Raw genomic sequence first — 11,434 nt, forward strand, 5'->3', positions numbered from 1 at the left:
AACAACAACAAAGGGATCCTTCTGGTTCGTTGGATTAAGCATTGAGCTGCAAATCATACGTCTGGCGGTTCAAACTCACTAGCTGCTTGATGGGATGAAGATGAGGCTGGATGCTTCTGTAAAGATTTATAGGCCCAGCAACCCCATAAAGGAACACTGTCAGTTGAAATCCATTCAACAGCAGTGAAGTTGAAAGTAAAACATGTCATTTCAAACAAAAATTATTTTCTTTTAACATTAGAAACTTCCATTTCTCCTAAAGTGGAAAATATTTCTCAGAATTTCAACTTAATTTTCACTTTCACTTTTGTTTCTTTTTCTGTGCACCACATAAAATTAAGTACTTAAAATTTTTTTAAATGCCATTCTATTGTGATTCAATTTTTACAAATATTTCCATCAATATTTATGCTACATATTTATTTATGCTTCAAAACCTACATTTGTCTAGGGTGGTCTGTAACAATTACGTAATATTAATGATTATTTAAAATTTATTAATCATTTTATTGGGGATTCTTACAAATCTTATAACAATGCATCATTCAATTGTATTAACCTCACTTGTACATATGCTGCCAACATTTTCAAAACATATTCTTTCTACTTGAGTCCCTGGTATCAGCTCCTCTTTTTCCTCCACCCTCCTCCACCCTCCCACCCTCATGAATCCTTGATCAACTATATATTATTGTTGTTATTTCATGTCTTATACTGCCTGATGTCTCCATTCACCCAAATATCTGTTATTCGTCCCCCTGGCGGGTGGGCTATATATCCAACCTTGTGACGGGTTCCCCCTTCAGCCCTCCCTCCACCCAACCACCCCCAACTGCCCCCTACTCTCATGTTATTGCTACTCCCACTTCTGTTCCTGAGGGGCTTATCTGTCCTGAATTCCATGTGTTGAGAGCTCTTATCTCTACCAATGTGTGTGCTCTGATCTAGCTAGATTTTTAAGGTAGAACTGGGTCATGGTAGTGGGGGTTGGGGAGAAGGAAGCATTCATGAACAAGAGGAATGATGTGTGTTTCATCGGTGTTATACTGCACCCTGGTTGAAGCATCCCTTCCTTGTAACCTTTCTGTGGGGGGATGTCCAACTGTCTACAGATGAGTTTTTGGGTCTCCATTCCAACCCCCTCTTTCACATCGACATAATTGTTTGCTTGGGATCGTTTGGTACCTGATACCTGGTTCCTTCGACATCTCGTGGTGTATTGATGTGCTTCTTCCATGTGGGCTTTGCTGCTTCTGAGCTAGATGGCTGCGTGTTTACCTTCAAGCCTTTAAGACCTCAGATACTATATCTTTTGATAGCAGGGCACCATCCACTTTCTTCACCACATTTGCTTATGCACCAATTTTGTCTTCAGTGATCGTGTTGGGAAGGTGAGTGTCTAAGACTGCCAGGTAATTAGAACCGAGTGTTCTTGTGTTTAGGGAGGACTTAAGTCCATTTGCTATTTTAATACTTAACATATAAATATATGTACATTGGCTTCTATTCCTTTCATTATAAATTAATATATTTATATATATACATGCCTATAGCTATACCTCTATAAATAACTTTTGCCTCCTACTTCTTTCCTCTATTTACTTTCACCTTCCTTTTGTCCCCTATGATGCTCACCCTCCGTTGAGCTCTCAGTAATTCCTCTCGGATACATTGCACTTGATCAAACCCCACCAGTCATTGTACTCCCTCCACACCCTTAGTTTTAGATCTCTTGTTCTACACTTATCCCTGAGTCTGTTGGCTCCCTGCTTCCCCGCCTCCTCCTCTCCCATGTCCCCCTGGGACCACTGGTTCGGTTGCTTTCTCTGAGGGTTTGTTTGTCCTTCCTATTTTAGATAGATAGACATGGGGCAAAATAAAAAACAAAACTGAAAGATAGTTCCAGGTCTGTCTGTTGACCCTTATTAGTGTTTTCCAATTGGGTCTAATGCGGTGCCAAGCCCTGTCTCCTGAGTCAGAAGTCTATTCCTTGGGGACTTGGCTCCCCTTGATGCCCTGTTGCACTTCCTTCTAGTTTGAACCAGCTGTCCATGGGGCAGACTGGGCACACTTTCCACACAGTGTCTCCAGTGCTGTCCGTCTTTGGGTCAGGGAGGGAATGACATGCCTCCTGGTGAGGCCGGTCCTATGGGCCTTTCTGTGCATTGGCTACACTGAGCAGGGATGTCATCCCTGGGGCTTGGTGGACCATGATTAAGTTCTCTCTCTCTCTCTCTCTCTCTCTCTCTCTCTGTCTCTTTCCCCCTTAGTTCACACCCATTTTGTCTGACCAGACCCGCCACACTCCCCGGCCTATATCAGTGCTGTCCTCTGTATTACACTCTTCTGGGGGTGGGGGTGTCGACATAGCTTGGCTTGGGCCTGGTGCCTGGACCCTCTCTGTTAGTTCGATGCTCCATGCCAGTATGTTGCCCTCAAAGCTTGGCTTCAGGGTGGGTTCTGGTCCTCCTCTCCCTTTCCTATGGAAACATAAACAATACCCTCCCCGTGGGTGTATTAGTGTCCTGTTCCCCCATCATTCTCATTTTTTAGTGTTTTATTTCTATCTTTTCTCCTCCTTTTTACTTGGCTGCCATATCCCTGGGTTGGATCCGACCCCTGCCAAAGTGCCTGTGTTGTTGTTTTGGGTATTTTTTTTCTGAGTGATGAGATATATTTTAGCAAATTTAAGTGTTACTTTTGTATCTGGATGTCTTAGTTGTTGGTAGGTGCCATTCAGGTGACTCTACGTGCCCCAGAATGAAGCATGGCCTGCTTCTGTGTCACCTTCACAGTCGTTATGGTGGAACTCGTGGGGCCAGCCACTGTGTCCGGCCTTCTTCTTGAGGGCTTTTCTCTTCTTCACTCACCCTCTCCTTTCCAAACACGATGTTCTGCACCACGGTCTGCGCTTTGCTAACAACATGTACAAACTAGGTGACCATCCCAGCTTCTGAAGAGCATCTTAGGTGCACTTCCTTCAAGACAGGTTTGTTTATCCTTTTGCTAGCACAGACGTTAAGAAAAGCCATACGTGAACGCAGCGTGAATGTTCACAAAACCCAAACCCAAGAGAGTTGCCTTAGTCGATTCTAACTTACAGTGACTCCGCGTGTCCCAAACCTGAGCTACTCCATGGATTTTCATGCCTGTCATTGTTTAAAAAATCATTTTATTGGGGACTCATACAACTCCTATCACAATCCATCCATCCATCCACTGTGTCAAGCACATTTGTACTTTTGTTGCCGTCATCATTCTCAAAATATTTTCTTTCTACTTGAGCCCTTGGTATCAGCTCCTCATTTCTTCCCCTCCCTCCCCACTCTTCCCTCCCTCACCAACCCTTGATAATTTATACATTATCATTTTTTCACATCTTACACTATCCAATGACCCTCTTCACCCATTTTTCTGTTGTCCATCCCCCAGGGAGGGGGTTATATGTAGATCATTGTGATCGGTTCCCTCTTTCTCCCCCACCTTCCCCTTCCCCTCCTGGTATCACTACTCTCATTATTGGTCCTGAGGGGTGTATCTGTCCTGGATTTCCTGTATTTCCAGCTCTTATTTGTACCTGAGTACAGCCTCTGGTCTAGTAGGATTTGGAAGGTAGAATTGGGATCATGATAGTGGGGGGTGGGGGTGGGGGAAGAAACATTAAAGAACTAGAGGAAAGTTGTATGTTTCATCATTGCTACACTGCACCCTGACTAGCTCATCTCCTCCCAGCGACCTTTCTGTAAGGGGATATGCAGTTACCTATAGATGAACTTTGGGTTTCCACTGCGCACTCCCCCTCATTCACAATGATATGATTTTTTTGTTCTTTGATGCCTGATCCCTGATCCCTTCGACACCTCATGATCACACAGGCTGGTGTGCTTCTTCCATGTGGACTTTGATGCTTCTCAGCTAGATGGCTGAGTGTTTATCTTCAAGCCTTTAAGACCCCAGATGCTATATCTTTTGATAGCCAAGCACCACCAGCTTTCTTCACTGCATTTGCTTAGGCACCCGCTTTGTCTTCAGCAATCATGTCAGGAAAGGTGATCATCATGGAATGCATGGCTCTAATTTTTATGGAAGCAAAGTGTCAAGCCTTTTTTGCACAACACCATTGTGTAGGCTTAAACAACCAAGTTTTATACTAGCACTCGAACACAAACTGTTAGCATTACTCAGGGACCTGAATATTCATAGATCCTTCATTTTATCCTTTAGAATAAGCCAGCAAGCTAGCAACTCTAGGGAATAATTAATATCAATCAAGGAGGTTAGTAGAAGAAGTTGAACTACAGGGATATACACAAAAGTTATAGAAACCTTTAGATTAAGAAGAAAATATTGAGCTAAACATGCCGGTATGGTTTGAGCCTTAGAGTAACTGCAAAGGATATCAAACTATACCAGAAAAAAATGTTAGCGACTTGGGACATGTTTACAGAAAATAATTTCCGTGAAATATTTCCTTTGACAAAGAATTTCCTGCCAAAACATTGAATGGTTCCTCAAAGTGAATCGAATAAATAAAAATCTTTATGGATATCTGTCCACCCCGTCTCAGAATATGATCGATGTGAGAAACGAGAGGAGAGACTTCTGCCAGACATGAGTGCATAGGCTTCAGGGTGTCTGCTGTCCAACCATCAGAGGGAAATCTGGCCTGCGGATAATTGAGGGAAATATACAATGATGGAACATGTTGGCTCCAATAGTCTAAGTTGAGTCTATGGATGGGATGGGTAAAATTCGTGACTATGAAAACATTATTATCTCCATTTTTATCTCTATTTCCTTTTCTCCAGCTTATAAAATTCCAGAGGTGTTCCATTTCTGCATTTTAAAATCCGTTTTATTGAGACATAATCCACATATCACAGAATTCAATAGTTCAATCATAGCAAGAAGTGTTGTACCATCATCACCACAATCAACTTTAGAGCATTTTCTTCTTTCTTGCACTCCTTGTTATTAGCTCATTTCCCCTTAGCCTCCCTTTCCATAAGCCCCCAGAAACCATTAATCCAGTTACTGTCTCTATAGATTCAAGCATCCTGGATTTAATGTTCTGAAAAATAAATCAAAGCTAGGAAACACAAAAGCTAACAATAATAGTAAAATAAAATAGAGAAAAACCTCAATCAAAAAGATAGTGAAAAATATTAAAAACTAGAACAACTTTAAAATGGGTCAAAAAGGAGAGCAAATTGATAAAGTGTTAAATCTCAAATAGCCACATCTGCATAATCCACTTTCCACTGCATTCTGCATGATAATAAGGTTATTCACATCTCTGTCTGTTTGCTTTTTTATTGTATTTCTTACATCTCATTTAAATTGAACTTTTCTTTGATTGAAAAATGTCCCATTGTAAGACTGCCAAGGTTTAGAACAGAAATCTGATTTACGCTTTTAGCAAGTATGGTTTCAGATCTAACCACCGGACAAAGGATGAATAAACAATGTACAGATTAGTAAATTCATCTAGTAAGCTAACATAAGATTACCCCACTCGTTAAGAGCACTTCAGGTTGGTTAGGCATGTGGTCGAGTAAGAGCAGTCCCTGGAAAAGGACACCATGGGGCAGTGTAAAAGGGGAAAATCCTGAAGCAAAGCAACATAGCCACACTTGTGAGGACAGCGCCCCACAGGGTAGTGTTTCATTCAATTGTGCATATGGTCTCGTGACTCAGCACTGGCTCAATGGCACCTGACAGCAGCATAACATGCAAAAGTAGCATTTTGTCATTTCATGTGATAGAATATTCTAGAATTATAATAACAATGTAGTTATCTACTGACTGTGACATCCCAACTCCAAGGCCCCATGTTCTGTGGACTGTGGCTGCAGAGACCATTTTCCACGCTCCCTTCCATAACGGTGCCGACTTCATATCAACATCCATCCGAGAAGAAAGGAGGGGAAATTGACTTGGTTAAATCCCATTTTTGAAAAAGAAATAAACCATAGAGAATTAAGAAAAAAATGAAGAGACAAATGTTCATTTAGTCTCACTGTATGTAAGTAAATACAAGAGCAATGAATTAAAAATATAATAATATCTGACAACAAATACTCGTTAAAATAAAAGGTAAGCGGATATTAAAAATGTACAAAAAGATAAAACGTTTACGGCCTTTGTTCATGACAACTATTTTCAAACTTTAAGAAATCACGAGTTAGCAAAGTACATGGATAAACAATCTTGGAAAACTAAACATTACCCATCAATATACAATGATTAATGGTGTCAAATGACTACAAGCTCAAACTTTCCATTACTCAAACAGCAAAGTTTAAAAAAAAAGTCCGCTCAAGTATCTGTGACTTTGTTCCATAGTCAAACTGAAAATATGACTGTCACAAACCTGCACAACCTGGCTCAGACAACACAGTGCTTTTCTAGTGTGTTAATGCATTCGTCTTTGTGCTTCTGCGTGTGTGCGTGCGTGTGTGTGTGTGTGTGTGTGTGTGTGTGTGTGTGTGCTTTAATGTTGAAAATATCATAGCCAAGTTAGTGATACCAGCAGTTAAGCTAAGAGGGAAACTGTGAGAACCACGGTAAAGAAAGAAATCTTTGTGACATTGGAATCGCTGCATGTCTGATTTGGCTGCTGAATTCAACATGTCTAACTCAACATTATCAATTTATTTTTGGCCCCGTGGGGTGGGAGGGGTGTGACTAAAGCAGCAAACGTAGCAAAAGGTGTGACATCATTAGCCAGGAAACAAAGAACCCAGAGCAATGAAGGGATTGAAAAGTGACGGTTGATTTAGCTAGATCAGAAACAACTTGATGGCAACAGAGTATCTGAGACAGTGATCTGGGAGAAGGCTAATTGTCTCCACAGTGATTTTTTAAGTATAATTTGGGGGCCTCAGAACCAATTATTTGGTTTTCCATTATTTCTTATGGGAAAATATGCTCTGTCCTCAAACGTTCAGTGAGGAACATGAATTTGGATGGAAGGGAGTTCAACACCTGATGAATCATGTATTATAAACAGAAAACTTCAATAGTCATAAAATAAGTGACAACTTTCTATATGAGCTGACATTCTTTACTTTTACAATTAAAGATACTAAAATCTGATAATATTATGCAATGTTATTCGGGGTTCACTGAGACAAGGAACTTCATACATTGCCCTAGAAAGGCTAGTTTGACTTGCTTGGAAACCAAAATTGGCACTATGAATTTCTATAAAGACACAACCTTTCACCCAAATTCTGGAACTCTATCCTCAAGATGAAAATAATCAAAGACACATACAAAGAAATGGTACTTCTAACAGCAAATTTTTGGAACCAGTGTAAACATTCAGCAATAAGAAACTAGGTCATGAATAATGGTATACCCATTAAAAGCCAAATTTTAGAAAGTAATGACTTGAGAAAATAATTATTTAATGTTAGCTGGAAAGGCAAATTCTGGTTTCTGGGTGGTGCAAAGAGTTAAGAAACTCAGCTGCTAACCTAACATTGGAGGTTCAACTTCACGCAGAAATACCTTGGAAAAAAGACCTGGTGATCAACTCTGAAAAATCAGCTGTTGGGTACCAAAACTTATGAGATACAGCAAAGGAAGTTATCAGAGGAAGTTGCATAGCAATACATGCACACCTGAGAAAGGAAGAGAGACTCATGACTGATATGCTGGCACAAAATTTACAACAACTAGAGCAGTGTCAGCAAGACAATCCTACTAATAGCAAAAGAAATGAAATAATAAAAATCAGGGCTGAGATTCAGGAGAGGGAAAATAAGAAAACTATGGAAAAAATTAATGCTGCTAAAAGTTGGTTCTTTGAAAGGATAAACAGAATCAATGCAGACCACTGGCAAACCTAATCAAAGAAAGGAGGGAATAAATTTCAATAGCAGGATTAATGGATGAAAGAGAGGACATTACAATAGACCCTAATGAAATCAAAAAGATAAATACACAGTACTATGAAGGATTGTACTCCAATGAATTCAACAACTTGGAAGACATGAACAAATTCTTGGACAAACAATTCCTCCCTAGAATATGCCCAGTGGATGTCAAGAATCTCAACAGACCCATAGCAATAGAAGAAATAGACAAAGTTATCAAAATATTACTAACAAAAAAATCCCCTGGACCTGATGGCTTCCCTGGAGAATTCTACCAAGCATTTTGGGAAGAACTAACACCAATCCTAAACAAACTCTTCCAGAACATAGAAAAAGACAAACTCCCAAACTCCTTCTATGAAGCTAGAATAACTCTGATATCAAAACCGGGCAAGGATACCACAAAAATTGAGAACTACAGACCAATCTCCCTAATGAACATCGATGCAAAAATCCTTAACAAAATACTAGCCAACAGAATACAAAAGTATATAAAACAAATAATTCACCATGACCAAGTGGGATTCATACCAGGGATGCAAAGGGATAGTACAACATACGAAAGACCATTAGTATTATTCATAACATTGACATGAAAAACTATAAGAATCACATGGCTAATCTCCTCCTGGAGACCCTTCTGTAAGGATGGGTCTTGTCCCCACTCTTATTTAATATCCTGCTGAAGGTTTTAGCTTACAGCATAAGGCAAAGAAAAGGCATCAAAGGTATTCGTCTGAGGAAGGAAGAGGTGAAACTATTGTTATTTGCAGATGATATGATTTTATATATGCAAAATCCCAAAAGTTCCACAAGGGGAGTACTGGGAGTAATAGAGGAGTCAGGCAGAGTGGCAGGATACAAGATCAACAAACAGAAGTCCATTAGACTACTACACACATCGGATAAGACCACAGAAGAGGAGATCAAAAAGGTGGTACCCTTCACAATAGCCAAACACAAATTGAAATATCTAGGGATATACCTGACTAAAAGAACAAAAGATCTATATGGGGAAAGCTACAGAACACAATTACAGGAAACTAAGAGCGACCTCAACAAATGGAAGAATATCCCATGCTCGTGGATTGGAAGACTCAATATAGTCAAGATGTCAGTTCTGTCAAAGGTACTATATACATTTAATGCAATTATAATACAATTACCCTCATCTTTTTTCAAAGAAATGGAAAAACTGATTACCAACTTCATATGGAGAAGGAAGAAGCCCATAATTAGCAGAGAACTCCTCAAGAAGAAGGACACAGTGGGAGGGCTTGTTTTACCTGACTTTAGCACATACTATACAGCCACAGTTGTTAAAACCGCATGGTATTGGTACAATGACAGATACTCAGACCAATGGAAAAGAACTGAAAGCCCAGAAATAAAAATCATCAGCAAACAGACAACTGATTTTTGATAAGGGCCCTGCAAATATCCAATGGGAAGCAGATGCCCTCTTTAACAAATGGTGCTAGAAAAAATGTGTATTTGCCTGCAGAGAAATGAAGCAAGACCCTTATCTCACTTCATGCACAGGAATAAACTCAAGGTGGATCATAGACCTTGAAGTTAAACCCCAAATGATTAGGGCCATCAATGAGGGAATTGGGACTAACTTGAGAACTTTGGCACAGGAAATACATAGGCTATCAGAAATAGGGAAGGACACAAACAGAGGAGACACAAATTGACAAATGGAATATACTGAAGATGAAACGCCTGTGTACATCAAAAGAGAGTAATAAGAGAGTCCACGGACTGGGAAACATCTTTAGCAATGACACATCAGACAAAGTCCTTATTACTAAAATCTACAATACTCTGCTAGCTTCCAAAAACAAAAAAATTTATTGCCCACTGAGGAGGTGGGCAAAGGACCTGAATAGAAGTTTCACAGGGCCAGACATCCGAATGGCCAACAAACATATAAGAAAATGTTCCCGATCTTTAGCCATAAAAGAAATGAAAATTAAAACAACAATGAGGTACCACCTAATACCCTCAAAGATAGCCCAATTCAAAAAATCAGAAAACAACAAGTGTGGGAGGGGCTGTGGGGAGACAGGAACTCTCATTCACTGCTGGTAGACCTGTAAATATGTACAGCCACTATAGAAATTGATCTGGCGATATCTAAAACAGATGGAAATGGAGTTACCATATGACCCAGCAAACCCCCTACTGGGCATATACCCAGAAGAGGCAAGAAACAAATCAAGGCCAGACATCTGTGCTCCAATGTTCATTGCGGCACAGTTCACAATCGGAAGGAGTTGGAAACAACCCAAATTTCCATCAACGGATGAGTGGATTAAAAAGCTGTGCTATATACATACAATGGAATGCTATGCATCGCTAAAAAACAGTGATGAACGTATGAAGCACATCGCTGCATGGTAAGAACTGGAGGAAATCATGCTAAGCAAAGTAAGCAAGCACAAAAGGACAAGTACAACATGAGTCCACTGAGATAAGCTTAAAAAAAAAAAAAGCAAAACGCGCACAGGGAAAAAACTACTGTATACAAACATTCCTGGGGTGAGGACCAGGTAGTATGGCAGGGACCAGAACAAATACAGGGATACATATGGTAGACAACTAAAAAGGAAGTGGGGAAAGGAAAAAAAATAATAAAAAAGAAATGGGTAGTGGGGACACAGGGCACTAATCCAACCAAGGGGAGGGTATTGTTTATATCTCCACAGGGAAAGAGGGACCAGACTTCAACCCAGTGCTCCAAGATGTGAATGCAACATGCCTGCATGGAGTAGGGAACCAGTGAGAGGTCTGGGAAGCCGGCCCCAATCCCAACTACTACGTGGATACCTGCTCCTCCCCCCAGAAGAATTTATTTCAAACAACAGCATTGAATCTACAGCTCCGGTTATGGACATTTCTGATAGGAGCACACGGGAGCAGATGAAGGGGGAGGAGGAGAGAGTGGAGCACATCCTGGGCCACCAAGACTTGAGGACGATGTTACCAATTAGAGCAGCCAGTCCACAGAGAGGACCACATGGCCGGCCCCACTATAAGACATGGCATCCCTCACTGACCCATAGCCCTATAGGGGACAACCCCGGAGAGATGATGTGGGAATTGCGCCCGAACTGATCCAGCCACCCTGAGGCAAAACACTAAGGGAGTGCAACAGAACAGCAAAGGAACAGAGCAGCGAGGTCCCCAGGGAATCCTGAATGTGGACTTTGGGGCCAGGGTGTGGTGCCCCAACAGACTGGACTGGAAAACACTCCTAAAGGTCAACTAGCAGTCCTTGAACTAACTGCAAGCTTTTCTTTCTTGTTGTGTTTTGTTTTTTGTCATTGGTTTGTTGTTGTTTTGTTGTATATTGTTGCTTGGTTTTGCTCTGTCTTGTTTTTGTGCATGTTATTATCTCCACAGTTCTGTCTAAATAAGATAGGCTGGATGAAAAACCTGGAGGAGAAAACAACAGGACCAACAGTTCCTGGGGGACATGGGAGACGGGAAGATGGGCAGAAAGGTAGTGGTGTTAACTAACCCAGGCACAAGGGAACAACAAGTGA

The sequence above is a fragment of the Echinops telfairi genome, unplaced genomic scaffold, assembly GCF_000313985.2.
Source record: "Echinops telfairi isolate 266 unplaced genomic scaffold, ASM31398v2 ScPeMD7_7424;HRSCAF=8462, whole genome shotgun sequence".
Taxonomy (NCBI): Eukaryota; Metazoa; Chordata; class Mammalia; order Afrosoricida; family Tenrecidae; genus Echinops; species Echinops telfairi.